At 41.7% G+C, this 15,865-nt stretch overlaps 3 non-coding genes across 3 annotated transcripts; 1 reads left to right on the top strand and 2 right to left on the bottom strand.

Moving 5' to 3' along the window:
* Window positions 1–50: 50 nt before the first annotated feature.
* trnak-cuu lies at window positions 51–123 on the bottom strand. Its single transcript has one exon. It is a non-coding gene; the product is annotated as a tRNA-Lys (tRNA).
* Window positions 124–5,405: 5,282 nt separating this feature from the next.
* On the bottom strand, window positions 5,406–5,477 carry trnad-guc. Its single transcript has one exon. It is a non-coding gene; the product is annotated as a tRNA-Asp (tRNA).
* A 267-nt stretch (window positions 5,478–5,744) lies between these two features.
* Window positions 5,745–5,815, top strand: trnag-gcc. Its single transcript has one exon. It is a non-coding gene; the product is annotated as a tRNA-Gly (tRNA).
* Window positions 5,816–15,865: the final 10,050 nt, after the last annotated feature.

Below are 15,865 nucleotides of genomic sequence, written 5' to 3'. Positions count from 1 at the left end.
ACAAGTTTTTGTACGAGTCATCACAAGGAGCGCTTCGCAGAAAAGATTTGCGCCCAACGTGGGGCTCGAACCCACGACCCTGAGATTAAGAGTCTCATGCTCTACCGACTGAGCTAGCCGGGCTACATGTTTAGCAGAGATGCTAAATACAACATAACAGAGTATTTTATAGCTTATATTTAGAAACGTTAGCTTCTAGTCTATTGCGAGTCATCATCCCAAGTGGTAATGTATTACAATTATTTGTCGGTTTAGGCACTAAATTACCAGATTCGCGTTCACAGCACAGAAGCAGTGAACTTTCGCTAATTAGCCTAACCCCCTTCTGTTCATTTTTCACTTTATCAAATTAACCGATGAAGACTAGGTTGACAATGCCATGCACACCAGCACTCGCCAGTCACCTACACAATTAAGAATGTAGGCTAGTCTACGGATCTTCCTATTAGACATTCTCTGACAGAACTCACCAATAACTTCTGCTACTGATTCTATGTAGCATGATGCTGTATAACAGACATCGCACAACTGCAACACCCCCTGTCAATCTGTCAATGGGAATAAATTAGCCTAGATTTTTAGAGGAGAAACTGGTGGTTTAGGTTATATCGGAGAGCAGTAGATTTCAGTACATTACAGCAAAAATTGAAACCTACTAACTGAAAATGACATTTTCGCCTTCTGTAAGCGACATTATTGCACAATAACACCTGGCAATCTTGTCTAGTTATCCGTTGTGCCCACTCCTTTAGCCTACTTTCCAAAGGAAGAAATGTTGACATGAAAACTCACGTAGGACAATAAGATTGAAATAGCAAATATTAGTTATGTTTTTTTTAATGTATATGTTAGTTTATGTTTTTTTGCATAGCTGCCAACTCTCACGCATTGGCCGTGAGACACACGCATTTGATTAGTTTCACACACTCACACGCCACACCCACGATTTCTCACGCTGAAGTGTCAACCCGGTCGGTCAGATGCCTGAAAAATGAGTTTAGCCTATAGATCTACCTGTTGAGCCACGGTTATGCTTTCAGGGACGGTGAGAGGGTTCAAGAGCACCCCCTGTCTGTGGAATTTTCTAAATTTTCTCTCATTTGCGATGCTACTTCAAAAGCCACCCCAGGCGCATTCCCCCGGCTTCAGGTAGGCCTATGCTTTGAGTATTTTTCACGCTGAAGTGTCAACGTGGTAGGTCAAATACCTGGCAGATGAGGTTCAACTAAACTAAACCTATACATGATATCACACATCATGTGAACGAGCGGAATCTAAGCTTTCCAATGATATTAGCGCCAAGTTGCTGTGATAAATGGTTCGCGAGAAAATTATCATTGAACCGACGTGCAATTTAGGCTAATCATATTTGCATTTTGCACACAGTGCACACCCATTACTCTCGGTTGTAATATCTCACTAACCCTTCACACAACATGTGGCAAACCTAATATCACAATAAACAGCAAACCTTACCGAATACGAGGATATAAAGCATGCCTCTGTTTTTGAAATTGCAACACATTTCTACATAGCCTCATTGGGGCGAAATTATAATGTATTCTAATGTAAACTATTTGTCAGTAGGCCTACATACATTTTTGTAAATTGCTCAGTAGATTATCCCACTATCATGGTTCTTTTATTGTCAGGTTCCAGCCAATCCCACTTACACAGATAAATGAATATATTTATATTGCCATGCTTTCTAGTGACATTAATGCAAAATATAAAGAAAATCAAATAAGGAGACACAAATATTGATATAAAGCCTGACATAAGCCATATGCAAACATTCACATCATGCAGATATGGGAACATCCTGAAAAAGTAATAGCCTGTAGGCTATGGCCATTACAATGACCAATATATTATCTTAAATGAACTAGCTGAAAAACACAGGTGACCACTTCTGCATAATTTCATGGAGTGCTGAACATTTCTGAACTGTGAAATGGACCATATGTTTTTGTGGTTGTGAACTTATTGCAATATCACCATAACTATTCCACCTGTGTATGCATGGTTATAATTCTGAAGTGCAAAATAGCTTAGGCTACAGCACAAATATTTCCATAAAAATAAGCAAGTCTGACCTCTGAATTTATTTTTAAAAGTGCACCAGATTGATGCATTTAAAAGTTAAAATATACAAACATTTCTTAAATTCTTACAAAACACCCACCCACTTTTTAAAATTGTTAGTTTGGACCCCCCACTATTGCCGTGCGAAATACCAGTGCTGTTTTGTGCGCCAAATAAATAATAACCTATAGGTTTATGTAAAACTCCCCATTAACAGCATCCGTCACTAACCACAGCTAGACTGCACAATGGTAGGCCTTCAAAAGCATGACATTTTGGCTTTAGTTTGATATTTCATTTACTTTATCGGCTTTCATGCGTTCATTGAGCGTCCGCAGTGCTGTAATGGAAACCTTATTGCGTAACCAAGTAGCCTATATATTGAGTTATTTTTAAATTATGCATGATTTACTTTTTATTAATTTCGTAGGCTGGCTTTATTTTGTTATATAGAAGTATCTAAATAACCTGGTAAAATGTACCAGAATTCAGGAAATTGCATCTAGTCCAAAAAAAAATTTCTGGGGGAGGACCCCCATACCCCCCACTGAAATGTCCCACCCACTTTCAGAATGCCTCCATCGCCCATGGTCCTAGCATTAGGCTAGATCCCTTTGATACCAATGTTAATTTAACTCTGGGACCCTGGTCCCTACACCTGAGAACCAATGTACTTTTTTTTTACTGTACGGTATAATGCTGAACGAGCCAAACAAAAATTTCCGCAGCAAAATTTTGGTTGGCCCCACCAAATCTCACTCCAAGGTTTTTTGAAAAGTTGGCAGCCCTGTTTTTTGTTTGTTATTTTATCATACTGTTTATGTTGTAAGTGTATGTCTTTAAGCTACTGGGACCTTGAATTTTCCCTTGGGGATCAATAAAGTAGGCTAACTATCTATCTATCTATCTAAAACAGTTTGCCAGATGTGAAGATGGCGCCTGCTCTACTGGCTTTCTCCTCTCTGATCAAGGCTATTTTGATTAGTTGCACTCTGTATTTTATTCATTTTATTTATGTATTTTATTATCACACTTTTTACTTTGTATTATATTTTATGAACTTCAATACAATAGCCTGGGCAAGTTAGTACCCCTGGGCTAGGGCCTCTCCTCCAAACTGACATGTGCATGGTTCTAGGCAGTGGTGCTTACCTTGAAATATAGCCTTAATGCTACAGCCCCTGTTCAAGTTCCTTCCGGCCTTGTCTACTTGGTAGGTAAATCCAGACGTGGGGCCTGGGAATCATCTCTGAAGGCAACAGAATGTTCTCTGAATTAACCTCTTTGTTAGTTATTCTGTCAAATGTGATGTATTTATCAAAAAGTAAGCAATTGTTAGGAAAATCTGAGTTAAACTGCCCCACAACTTGGGAGCAATTGAAGGATATAGTTCTAGATCAGGAACACAACGGTGCAGCTGGGAATCGAACCCACGGTTTTCGAGAAGGATTTTCTGGCAACTGCAATGCTCGGCCAATTTTGTAATTTCATTAACATCCAGCAGATGGCATATGTCCTCCATGGAAAAAAATAAATCTACCGCCTTTAAATCAAAAGATGCCCATGCTGCACATGGCTGATGCTTTATAAACTTTTTATAATGTGTTTTATGACCTTCAATAGCCAGGGCTATTCCTATAGGGTCTTGGTCAAATTTGACCAAGCATGTGTCTTGGTCAGATGCATCTCCGTGGGCTGTTTACGTTATCCATATGATGTGCATAGGTGTCTCTTGCCTGGTTAGGACAGGGCGTGCATAGACTTACTTTGAAATATTGCTTTTTTAGCATTGGAATATAATTTTACTTTGCCGTAATGCAGCCTCTGCTTAAGTTCCTTCCACCCCTCTCTTTTATGGCCTCCTTACACCAAACAACTTTGACAAGATTTGGGAAAGATTATTGAAAGATTGGAGTCTTTTGAGTTTGAATGGGGGTCATTAAAAGACTACAATCTATCAAAAGTAACCGAATGTTGTCAAAGTGGTTTTGGTGTAAGGGGACCATTACTTGATTGATTACGGGTCCATGGAAATTATCTCTGAAGGTAACATAATGTTCTCTGTTTCAGTTTACAGGGGCGTAACTATCGACGGTGCAGTCGGAGCGGTAAGGTGCGAGGGGTATATCTACATCACCGATTTGGACCTCATCATCGCGCAATATCGTACACAAGGGGCGATTATGCCGACAATTGTCAGAATATTCTTTTCTTAATGTACAGTTATTTTTATTTGCGAGAAAGATTGACAGCAATTTATACCGCCCTATAACTATTAGTCATGGTGACCTTATTTTTTGCATTGTGTTCACATTCAAAGGTTACAACATAGGCTACAAGGCTGTCCATTTTTACAAAGGAACAAGGCCTGCTGGGAATTCCTGTCATTCGTGACATTACGTTGTGAGGCTACTTCTGGATGTGTTGTACCTTAGTTATAAGCAATGCAATCAGCAAGTAGTAAGCATAAAAGTGGCACACAGAAGTGAAAAGAAAGGCGAGAACTGGAGAAGGCTAAATGCAAATTAATTAAACTGAATAGTTTGTTGCTGCTGGCGTGATGCTAGCAATGCTGACGTTAAGTCCTACCTAACAAGAACGATTGATTGGCCATATAGGCCTACTCTCAGATACAACAGCAGAGCCAGGCAGTTGGGTTTCAACGACATATCATCAATGACTTTGCTGAACAGAAGGCCCAGAATTAACTTCTAATGGGTGAGTTACAGGTTGCTTTCTTATGGAGTATGCGAGGTGCACTTTCTGTGGCCTTTTTATGGAAGGCTATCTGACCGCTGCCCCACACTGTTAGGCTAAATTAAGCAATCGTGTGGTCAGGAGCCACGCGTATGAGTTGCTGTGTTTTCCTTGATGGCTTTTAATTGTTCTATGGCTGTACGTTATCTGCGTTTCGGAAGTTAGGGGAATTCCGTTTAACAGGTGGTAGCGATGATAGTCAGGTAGCCGCTGTCCATGGCTCTTTCTGATCATTTGGGGGCAATGGAAATGCTTGCACCGGGGCCCAGCACAGCTACGCTACGCCACTGAGCCCTTTTTCTGCCAATATTCACTTTTATCAAAAAGTGATCAATTGTTAAGAGAAATCCGAGTTAAACTGCACCACAACTTTTGGTTATATCTTGCTCACAACGTGCAGCTGGGAATCGAACTCACGATTTTCTGGCTACTGTATGCTTGTCCAATAACGTAGCCTGAATTAACATTCAGCAGATGGCATTAAGGAAAACAATAAGCGCCTTAAAATCAAAGCGTTGATGCCCATGTTGCACATAGTGTTGCCCCCCCAAAAAAAGACTGGTCTCCCCGTCGGGGAATCGAACCCCGGTCTCCCGCGTGACAGGCGGGGATACTCACCACTATACTAACGAGGACGACGAGCATACGAGAAGATCATTCGTAAAAATAATTTCGTTTCACACGCATTCTTCTCTGTTTAAAATTGTGTCGGAATCGGTCATTTGAAAACGTTTAACAGGCACAAATATACATATCATGTATTGTTTTTGTTTAGTTTCGTTGTCCATTGACCAAAATCCCCATAGCAAATCTCACTTTATCAACGCAACAAAAGCACAGCGTCTTGTGTCGCCCCATATTGATAAATGTGCACAATAGCCTTTTCAAATTGAAGTTTCTATGCATTGGTGGTTCAGTGGTAGAATTCTCGCCTGCCACGCGGGAGGCCCGGGTTCGATTCCCGGCCAATGCAACTTTATTTTTTGAAAACGTATGTTATTCCAATACTTTTCTTTCATTTTCTTGTCTTTCAACTTGGCTTAATCGATTACCACCAATATTAGAGCAGTATGATCATTTTACTGGGACACTGTCAAGCCTGCTCGATGTTGCGCATGGGTGACAGAGCCCTCATGCACTAGCGCCAGCGACACCGCACCACAAAACAACAATATAGATGAATGAACAATAAATACGAATCAATGGCAAGCTGTCGTCTCCGCTGGAGTGAACTTTTTAGAGACTGCCGCCGATATTTAAACAAAACTGTGCAACAGCGCCAAAACGCGTAGCGGCCAAAAGTATATTGCATCCGTAGTGGTTTAGCACTACCATTGGAAATGAATGGGAAATCGTTTAGGGCCGTTTAGCTGAATTATTATCGGCTCCCTAGCATTGGCCGCAGGAGACACGGGTTCGATTCCGGCCAATGCAACTTTATTTTTTGAAAATGTATGTTATTCCAATACTTGTCTTTCATATAGGCTTCATCGATTACCACCAATATTAGAGCTGTATGATCATTTCACAGGGACACTGTCAAGCCTGCACGATGTTGCGCATGGGTGACAGAGCCCTCATGCACTAGCGCCAGCGACACCGCACCACAAAACAACAATATAGATGAATGAACAATAAATACGAATCAATGGCAAGCTGTCGTCTCCGCTGGAGTTCGCCTAAATAGAATAAACTTTTTAGAGACTGCCGCCGATATTTAAACAAAACTGTGCAACAGCGCCAAAACGAGTAGCGGCCAAAAGTATATTGCATCCGTAGTGGTTTAGCACTACCATTGGAAATTAAAGGTAAACTATGCAGTATTGGCATATTCCTTACTGTTTTCTCGGTTTTTGCTTCTTTTTCGCTGGCTCTGTCATGACGAGTGTCTGAGAAACTCCATCCCTACCTTTTTCTAGCCGGTGCCTGGCGTGTATGTGTCTTTGAATGCAGTAAAGCAATTTGTTACACTCGTTATACTTCCTGACACTGAGGCCGTCGGCCCGCCGGCCCACAGTTGCAAGGGTGGTTTTTCCACTCACAGGCGGTAGGTGGAAGCGAGACGGCCACCATTCAACCCGAAAAAAGTCATATAGCCATTCCAATGACTCTGAAGCTGTTAAATTAAGGTAAATTAAGCTAAAAAACGTGCACATTAAGCTAAAAAACTGCATAGTGTGCCTTTAATGGGAAATCGTTTAGGGCCGTTTAGCTGAATAATTATCGGCTCCCTAGCATTGGCCGCAGGAGGCACGGGTTCGATTCCGGCCAACGCAACTTTATTTTTTTTTAAATGTATGTTATTCCAATACTTGTCTTTCATATAGGCTTCATCGATTACCACCAATATTAGATCTGTATGATCATTTCACTGGGACACTGTCAAGCCTGCACGATGTTGCGCATGGGTGACATGCACTAGCGCCAGCGACACCACACCACAAAACAACAATAGATGAATGAACAATAAATACAATCGATGGCAAGCTGTCGCCTCCGTTGGAGTTCGCCTAGATAGAATAAACTTTTATAGACTGCCGCCGACATTTAAACAAAACTGCGCAACAGCGCCAAAACGCGTAGCGGCCAAAAGTATATTGCATCCGTAGTGGTTTAGCACTACCATTGGAAATGAATGGGAAAGCGTTTAGCCCCGTTTAGCTGAATTGTGCGAGCATGGGCCGCAGGAGGCCCCGGTTCGATTCCCAGGCAATGCAACTTTATTTTTTGAAAATGTATGTTATTCCAATACTTGTCTTTCATGTAGGCTTCAAGATGAATTATTCTCTGCTCCCGAGCATGTTTAGTCTATGTAGATGTTGTTACTACAGCGTGGAGTCGAAATTCGTGGTCTAAATATGCTTTAGATATGTAAACAGAACACCTGGTTCTTTAGTGTGTGTTAATGAGTAAACTACACCACTATCAAACTAGTACAGTGATAGGCTATTATACCATAGCAGAATACAGAATGCATTATATGTGATTTAGATTATTTATGTGTTCTTCTTGTAGAAAATGGCACCTGTGCCCCCCTTTAGGTTTGAGCCCTGTCCTCCAAACTGACCCTGTGGCCCTTCACTGCGGCGACACTGGCTCTTGAGTACCACCAGAAGGGGACCACTGCCTGGAAGATCAAGAGGGCCAACAGGGTGCACATAGAGGCAAGGGATACAGTGGCACTGAAAGGACGCAACCCCAGAGCAGTTGAGTGTGAGGTGCGCAGGCTAATGAGTCGGGCACTGATACAGCTGTGTGAGCTAAATCCAAGGATACTCTCCCAATGTTAAGTCAAATGTTTTAGCACAATGGCGTGTTCATATTCATTTACCTGCTTCAAGGATTGTGCATAAATGGTGACATTGAATTATTTGTACAGGTCCGTCAGGACACAGACGGAGAGGACTGTGTGGGCACCTTGACCAGGCGCTACAGACGGGCAGCATAGCGGTGTATCATCTTGCAGCAGCGGACCCAGGGCCCAGCAGCAGTGGCTGTGTATCGCCTGGGAACAGTGGACCCAGGACCCAGCAGCAGTGGTGGTGGATCATCTGGCATATGCAACAGGCCCGGCAGCACACACCAGTGGGCACAGCGGCGGCAGTAGCAGCAGACCCAAGCGGCAGTGTATCATCCAGCAGTGGTGGCAGTGTGTACAGCGGTATCAGCAATGGACCAAACTGTAGTAGCACCACCACCTGCACCACCTTTTCCCACACAGATTCTCGTGAATCGGCCCCAGCACAGACTGCGACCCCAGCAAAGGGCGGGGGCGCTCCTCGTACCTCTCCCTCTCTTAATCCTCTCTCGGACAATGCCATGTCTTTATAGAGATGATTTTATCACACACACACACACACACACACACACACAGTCTTTATAGAGATGATTTTATCACACACACACACACAGAGACACACACAGACACACATGCTGTCACGCACACAGGCGCACACACAGACACAGACACACACACACACATGCTTTCACTCACACACTCACATGCACACACACACACAGGCTTAGACATGCATGTGCACACACACCGCCTGTCACGCACACGGCTACACGCACAGACACACATGCGCATAGACACACACACACACGCACACACTTTGCCTTCTTCAGCTTGTGTGCACAGACATACACTCACACACACACACACACACACACACACGCACACACACAGGCTTAGACATCTATGTGCACACACACTGCCTGTCACGCACACAGGCACACACACACTCACACACACGCACAGACACACACACACACACACACACACGCGCGCTGTCACGCACACAGACGCACGCACAGACACACACTCACACTCACGCACAGACACACACTCACACTCAAGCAGAACACGGTCAGTCCTTCTGGAAGACATTACTTTAATGATAATTAAACAAAAATTAAGAGAATAACTGGAGAACTACTTTTCCTCTACACTGTTGCATTATATTATTATTATTATTATTATTATTATCATTATTATTATTATTGCAGTATTTTACTGTGCTAAATTGAGCAACATTTTCTACCATCGAAAAAAAACGTGTTATATAAAATATTAAATTATATTTTACATTTACAGTGGGAAATTTGTTTAAAGAATAAATATTTCCAATGCCTTCCACTATTTTTTTTCTTTTCATATTTCTTAATGTTCCTGACGGGATTCGAACCATACCTTTCAAGTAAATAATTAAATAATACTGTAAAATAGATAATGATATGCACAGGGCAGAACAAAGCTTCAATCTGATTGGCTGATTGTCCGTTACTATTCGCAACTGGCCCCCGGGCCCGGGTTCGATTCCTGGCCAATGCATCTTTATTTTTTGAAAATGTATATGTTATTCCAATACTTGTCTTTACTATAGGCTTCATCGATTACCACCAATATTAGAGCCAGTATGATCATTTTATCGTGGACACTGTCAAGCCTGCACGTTGCGCGTGGGTAATGGTCTGACGGAGCCCCCATGCACTAGCGCCAGCTACACCGTGTTGAAAGTGTTAGTAGAAAATGGATAGAAAATGGGATTGACATGCTGAAAGTAGGCTACAGATATTTAAATGACCCTTTTCACCTGGTAACGTTGGAGAAAATGGAACTTGAGCATGGATGACAATAAATCGCCATGGGAGGATGCGATATAGCCTATCTTCATAAAAAGGCCTATGAGTCAACGACTCAATGTAGGCTAGGCATATGTTTACATCATAGGTTCTCAAAGTGCGGCCCGGGGGCCAATGGCGGCCCGCGGAAACATTTCTGGCGGCCCGCGATAACATCTGATAACATCTGTAAAACTGTTAAAAGTGTACAACTGTACCGTGTGCTTTGAAAAGAATGAATCTCTGTTTAGTGGCCGTCAGGTTTTCCTGTGGTGCTTTGGTATCTGGAATTGGCCCTGAATAAGGCCTGTTTGTTCTAAATAAGTTTGTACTTGAAATGGACTGCAACCAGAACAGTTATATCCCAAATATGTCTGTTGAGGGTAGAGAACCCCAGGGATTGTGTGTGCATTGCAATTTTTCTAAAGATTTTCACAGGTTTTGCCAGGTTTAGCCTCAGTTATGAATTAAAATGTGTTTAAAGCAATAAATATAAACTGTAGAGATGCAACCTGCTCATTAAAATGATTTCAAATGGGATTCCAGGTTTTTTCTTCTTTTTCTCCCCCCGCCCCTTTGGGGGCCCCCAGTTCAATGTCGGGTTCCTGAATTGGCCCTCACCAATCAAAACTTTGAGAACCCCTGGTTTACATGGACAATAATATTCAGATATTAACCGAGTTAAGACCATATTCAGAAAACGCTGCCATGTGACTACGAAACATGATGTAGCCTACACTCAAATCACCCCAGAAAACCAGAGCCGGACAGTAATGGAGAACATTTACTTGAGTACAATTCTTGAGTACAATTTTGAGGGATCTGTACTTAGTATCATTTTTGGGGAGTACTCATGACTTTACTCAAGTACATTTGAGAGGCAAATATTGTACTCCACTACATTTCTATCCATAACCGTGAGTACCTAGCCTGACGAGCCAGACCCACATTAAAATGTAGGGTCTGGGCACTCACCGTTCGCAGTACTCAGTCCGAGGGGCGGGATAATCGGTTGTCTTTCAAATTCCCTCTGCACTTAATAGGACAAGCGCTGGAGTCCCATGCGGTATCCCACCAGCCGGAGCTAGTTGGCTAGTTCAAACTTTTGCCAACTTAAAACAAGCTTAACTTTCGTGTCACACTGTTGGCCAACAGCAACATCCATCTTCTTTGTTTTCAAGTAGCAGGGAATTCAAAGCCAAACCGTTGCAACTCTGCCATCAATCATTATGTTAAGCCAAAAGCCCTAACGACTCTATATTAACGATTTGATTGGCCTGATAGAAGTTTAATTTTTTCGAGCTCACAAGCCAACGGAGAGTTGCTAGACTAGCCCTGGAAGCAAATGTAATTTGCTGCCGCTAGGGGTGCGTCTAGATTTCTAGGCTAGTGAGTACCGTTACTTCTTCTAAAAAAAAGGAAAAAAGAAAAATCTCGGAAACCCTCAATTTGTTGTTTTCCTCTCAAAGCGTGATTGCATTGTGCAGGCACCACTGATTGGGACACCCTATCAGCAATCACCTTCAGCTTTAAAGGGCCAAAGTCAACTCCATGGTCAGATTTAGATAGGAGACAAAACCATGGATGAAACAATGGATGAAGGCTTAAAGCAGGTCCATCCCGGGAATGTGCCAACCTGTGGCCCCACCTCGCCAGACTATTTCAATTTTCTGAACAAGTTAATTATAGTTTTTGCTTCAAGTGTTTCAATTACAAAATAGTATAGTATTTGATATACGTATTTTATAATATACTATAAATACTGCCCATCCCTGGCAACATGGTAAAAAGATGAAAATGACTTGATTTTACTTTCAATTCCTTTTACATTCTCCAAGGTATTAACATTAACATTTTTCATAACTCCATGTAGGACGTTTCTGTACATGAATGTAAGCACTGTGGCAGTAGTAATGCAATATTTAGAAAATGTAGGCTACTCTTGTACTCTTGATACTCAAGTACTTTTAAAACAAAGTACTTCAGTACTTTTTACTTAAGTAGACATCTGACTGTTGTACTTTTACTTGTACTTGAGTAAAATTTAGCAAAGGGTATCTGTACTTTTACTCAAGTAATGAAGCTGTGTACTCTGTCCGCCTCTGCTGAAAACATACCAAAACCACTTACAGTTTTTCTCGATTGTTTTGATGCTTGTGTCAACTCTGACATCACGTTCTCAAAACAGTAAACACTTAAACACTGGCCAAACACTTAAAACATGCTGCAAAAGCAAATCTTGCCTTCCAACAACACATCCTGTCGTCAAATTAGTGTGTGATTTCAATTAATCATTACACACTTGACAACAGAGGCGATTCTAGACCTAGAGCTTTGCTGGGGCACAGGCCCCCAACTCCCAATACATTAAAAAAAAAAAAATAATAATAATAATAACTGTGCGCGCAATATGAAATAAATGGCTAGCCTGATTTGGACCATCACATATCTCCCCTAGGTCACAGATATCCTCCTCCATACTCTGAATAGTTTTACGTCTAGCCCCCATCATGTCCTCATCCGTTTCTTGCCTGTCTCTCTCCTCCTCCTCCTCCCCCTGCCTGGTACTGGACTGCCCAACCTGTGCTCTTTCTCCCCTCTCTTCTCCCTCTCTTCGACCTTCTTCTCCTCCTCCTCCTCCAGCACTCTCTCCCTCAATTGTTGTAGCAGCCACTATCCAGCAACATCCAGCAGCCACTATCCAGCAATATCCTTATTTAAGTTTGCCATTAAACCATTGTTCAAATCACAGCACTGGCTATTACCAGCATAAATGTTAATGTTACCGTTAATGTGGGCAAAATTATCATACCTCCCTCATCCTCCTCACTGTTCCTCTCCCTCTGCCTCTATTCAGAAAGAATTTTCTGATGTCCATCTCTGAATAGTTTATCAGAAGGCTATGTTTAGTTTTACAGTAGGACAGCTTCACAAACAGTATAGGCTACTTTTACAGGACTCTCTCTACAGTATACGTATAAATTACTTATAGGCCTACTTATTAATTGTCCGCATGTGTGCATGCAGCCTACGCATGATGTGAGTGTGTGTGTGAGTGAGAGCACAAGCTGGTAAACTGTTGCTAAATTTAGGCTACAATGAGCTAAGCATTGAAAAACAGATGCTAGTAATGTGGGTAACAGCGATCAACTTGTCATTTTTTCTGTCAAACAAGTTGTGAATTTGTTGTAACATTAAACAGGGGACAACTTACTTACAAAGTGATGTAACGAGCTCCAGCGGATTCCACAGCATATTTGTGTGCAGTACAACGAAACACTCGGAAGAATCATGTGAACGATTTTCATTAGTTGTTGCGTTCAATCTTACCCAGCTACAGAGGTGCTATTTCCTGATTGGCTATTATGGCCCCTTTCTTTATTCCTTTTTTTTTTATTGGCTGGTAAGTGATTATGATTAAAGCAGGCACGGAGATGCGCTCATGAATGCCGTTTCCAGCTAGAGCCGCGCTAGAATTTTCCTGGGCACTGGAGACTTTTACTAAGGCACGTGCCCCAGTGAATAAGGTCTAGTGACGCCCCTGCTTGACAACAAAATGCAAAATATAGTTCTCAAAATGAGCATTTTTGTCTGTTCCATTTCTTTCTCATTTTTCTGGTATCAGAGACTAAATGTACTGAAAAAAAAATACTTGTAGGCCTATTCACTCCTGCCAAGATGTTACTGTATTGACATGTAAGACTTACAGTAAGCACAAGACAAATTTCATTGAACTACATTGAACTTGTCATTTTTCATCAAAATAGACCTAAACACCTTTTGTACTGTTATTTTCACCAAATAGGCTATATAATTTCTCTAAATGTGGCTTATATCCATAGCATACTTGCAAATAGCAACACAACAGACATGCCATCTCTTATGGATAATGAATGATTGCTGCTGATTGAAGAATGCAAAGGAGTTTCACACAAATGTATCAAAGATTCAGACTTATGCAAGGAATCTACCAACTGTGAAAATATGTTTTCCTTTTGGTTAGCACGGGGAAACCAGTTTGGGGACTATGAATGACAATTGTGTTAACTGTTTTGCAAAAATGTGTGAGAAAAACTGTAAACCCAATGAAAATGTGTGAACACATTCGCAAGAGATAACTTATGCTGCAAAGAAAGTGTTCATGAAGACCAGTGTTGTAATATAACGGAGTTCTAACTTAAGTAGAAATTTCACGTATCTGTAGGCCTACTTTACTTCGCTATTTAAATTTATGTCAACTTTCACTTTTACTCCACTACATTTCCTAGATAAAATGTATACTTTTACTCCGTTATATTTCCACTAAGCAACTTCGTTACTCGTTACTGAAACATAAAATTAGAAGAAATGTGTGCGACTGCAATAAGGGAGGTTTGGCGAATCACTGCTCCTAGATTGCATTACGCACGCTCCGCACTCTATTTCAGCGCTTGTTTGTTGCTAAAGGAGGAAGACGCACAACTGAAACCGCCATGGAAGCAGCAGCACCTACTGGAGGACCTCCCATTATCATAGACGACCACCCAGATGATAGTGGTGAACTCAGTGAACAGGGTAGTGGTGAAGATAACGTCATACACGCGTGGCCATATTTGCAAGAAATGTTTCTGTACATTGGCAGCTTTCTGTGAATCTGAACACTCCGCTACGTTTGTCTATGTTTTCTTAAAGTAGGACACATTCCACATTCTGTGCATGACACCAATGCAATGCCTCTGCATGGGTTGTAGCCTACGTGAGGGAGTTCTCCCCTTCCAAAAAGAGTTGGTTGGGTCCATATAGCCCGTCTTTTCCAAAAAGTTTTCTCAGATATGGATAGCCAAGCCGGCCCTAAAGTAGACACAAGCGTCAGGAAGGATGGATGGTAGAAAGAGGCCAGGAGAGACTGAGCAGCAGATCAACCAGTCGACCACTGAAAATGATGAGCCCGAAATTAGTGATGAGGCCATGACTACAGGGACAAGTAGAGATGATAAATTAAAGTTATTTAATGTGAGAAAGAGCAATTACCCTACATGATAAACCTACCGTAAAACTCCAAATAATAGCCCGGGCTTTTATTTTCCCAAATCGCCAAACTGCACCGGCTAGTATTAGAGACAGGCGTCTATATGAGACAGGCCTTTAATTCCCTTTACACAAAACTTTTCCTCTGCAAAGGCTATCTGTTGACAATTACGGATCATCATTCATTTAGTGTTGAGATGTTGTTCATTGAGTGAGATACAGTAAGATCCAAATAGCGTGGATAGCCAGAACAGATGGAACAAGTTTTAATTAAACATAATCTACAAAGAGATCGTATCACACTGAAAGTTCATATTTTGTCACTAGCAAATGATCCTTTGTCAAATACAGTTGCATTATCAGCCCTGACCAAAACCATTCAGGAATTATTTATGCAAAAGTGGAACATGCTTAATGTTTCATTCTCCCTCCTTTTCAGCACGAATGAAACAGCATGAGAGAGCATGAACCATTTTGTTTCTCCCGTTTTGTATTTGCCAAATTTGACAACGGTCTACATTCAAATCATAGCCTTCTTCCAGGCACGCGGTAACATATTTTTGACCAGGGCCGGGTGCTGAATAACAAAATAATCATGGATGTCCAACGATTTCTTCCCCAGCATATGATTCGAATTTAGACAGCTAAATACGCCATTTCACCGCCGTGTATGAGTAGGTCTAAGAGTGAGAAGTTGTATAATGCCCTGGGCAGCCACATTCCACTGCAACTATGCGCAGCACTTGCCACTCTGACTCATCAATAAAAACTGTGCGCGCACACACCAGTCCCATAGAAGCGCACTTGACTTTACATCATTAACCTATTTCAGTAGGCTAGGTTATATAGCCAGAGAATGTCCGTAGTAGACGGGCTCTGATATAACCTAAGG

This window comes from Alosa alosa, chromosome 23 (genome assembly GCF_017589495.1).
Source record: "Alosa alosa isolate M-15738 ecotype Scorff River chromosome 23, AALO_Geno_1.1, whole genome shotgun sequence".
NCBI lineage: Eukaryota > Metazoa > Chordata > Actinopteri > Clupeiformes > Clupeidae > Alosa > Alosa alosa.
This window is presented reverse-complemented; position numbering and strand designations above follow the sequence as displayed.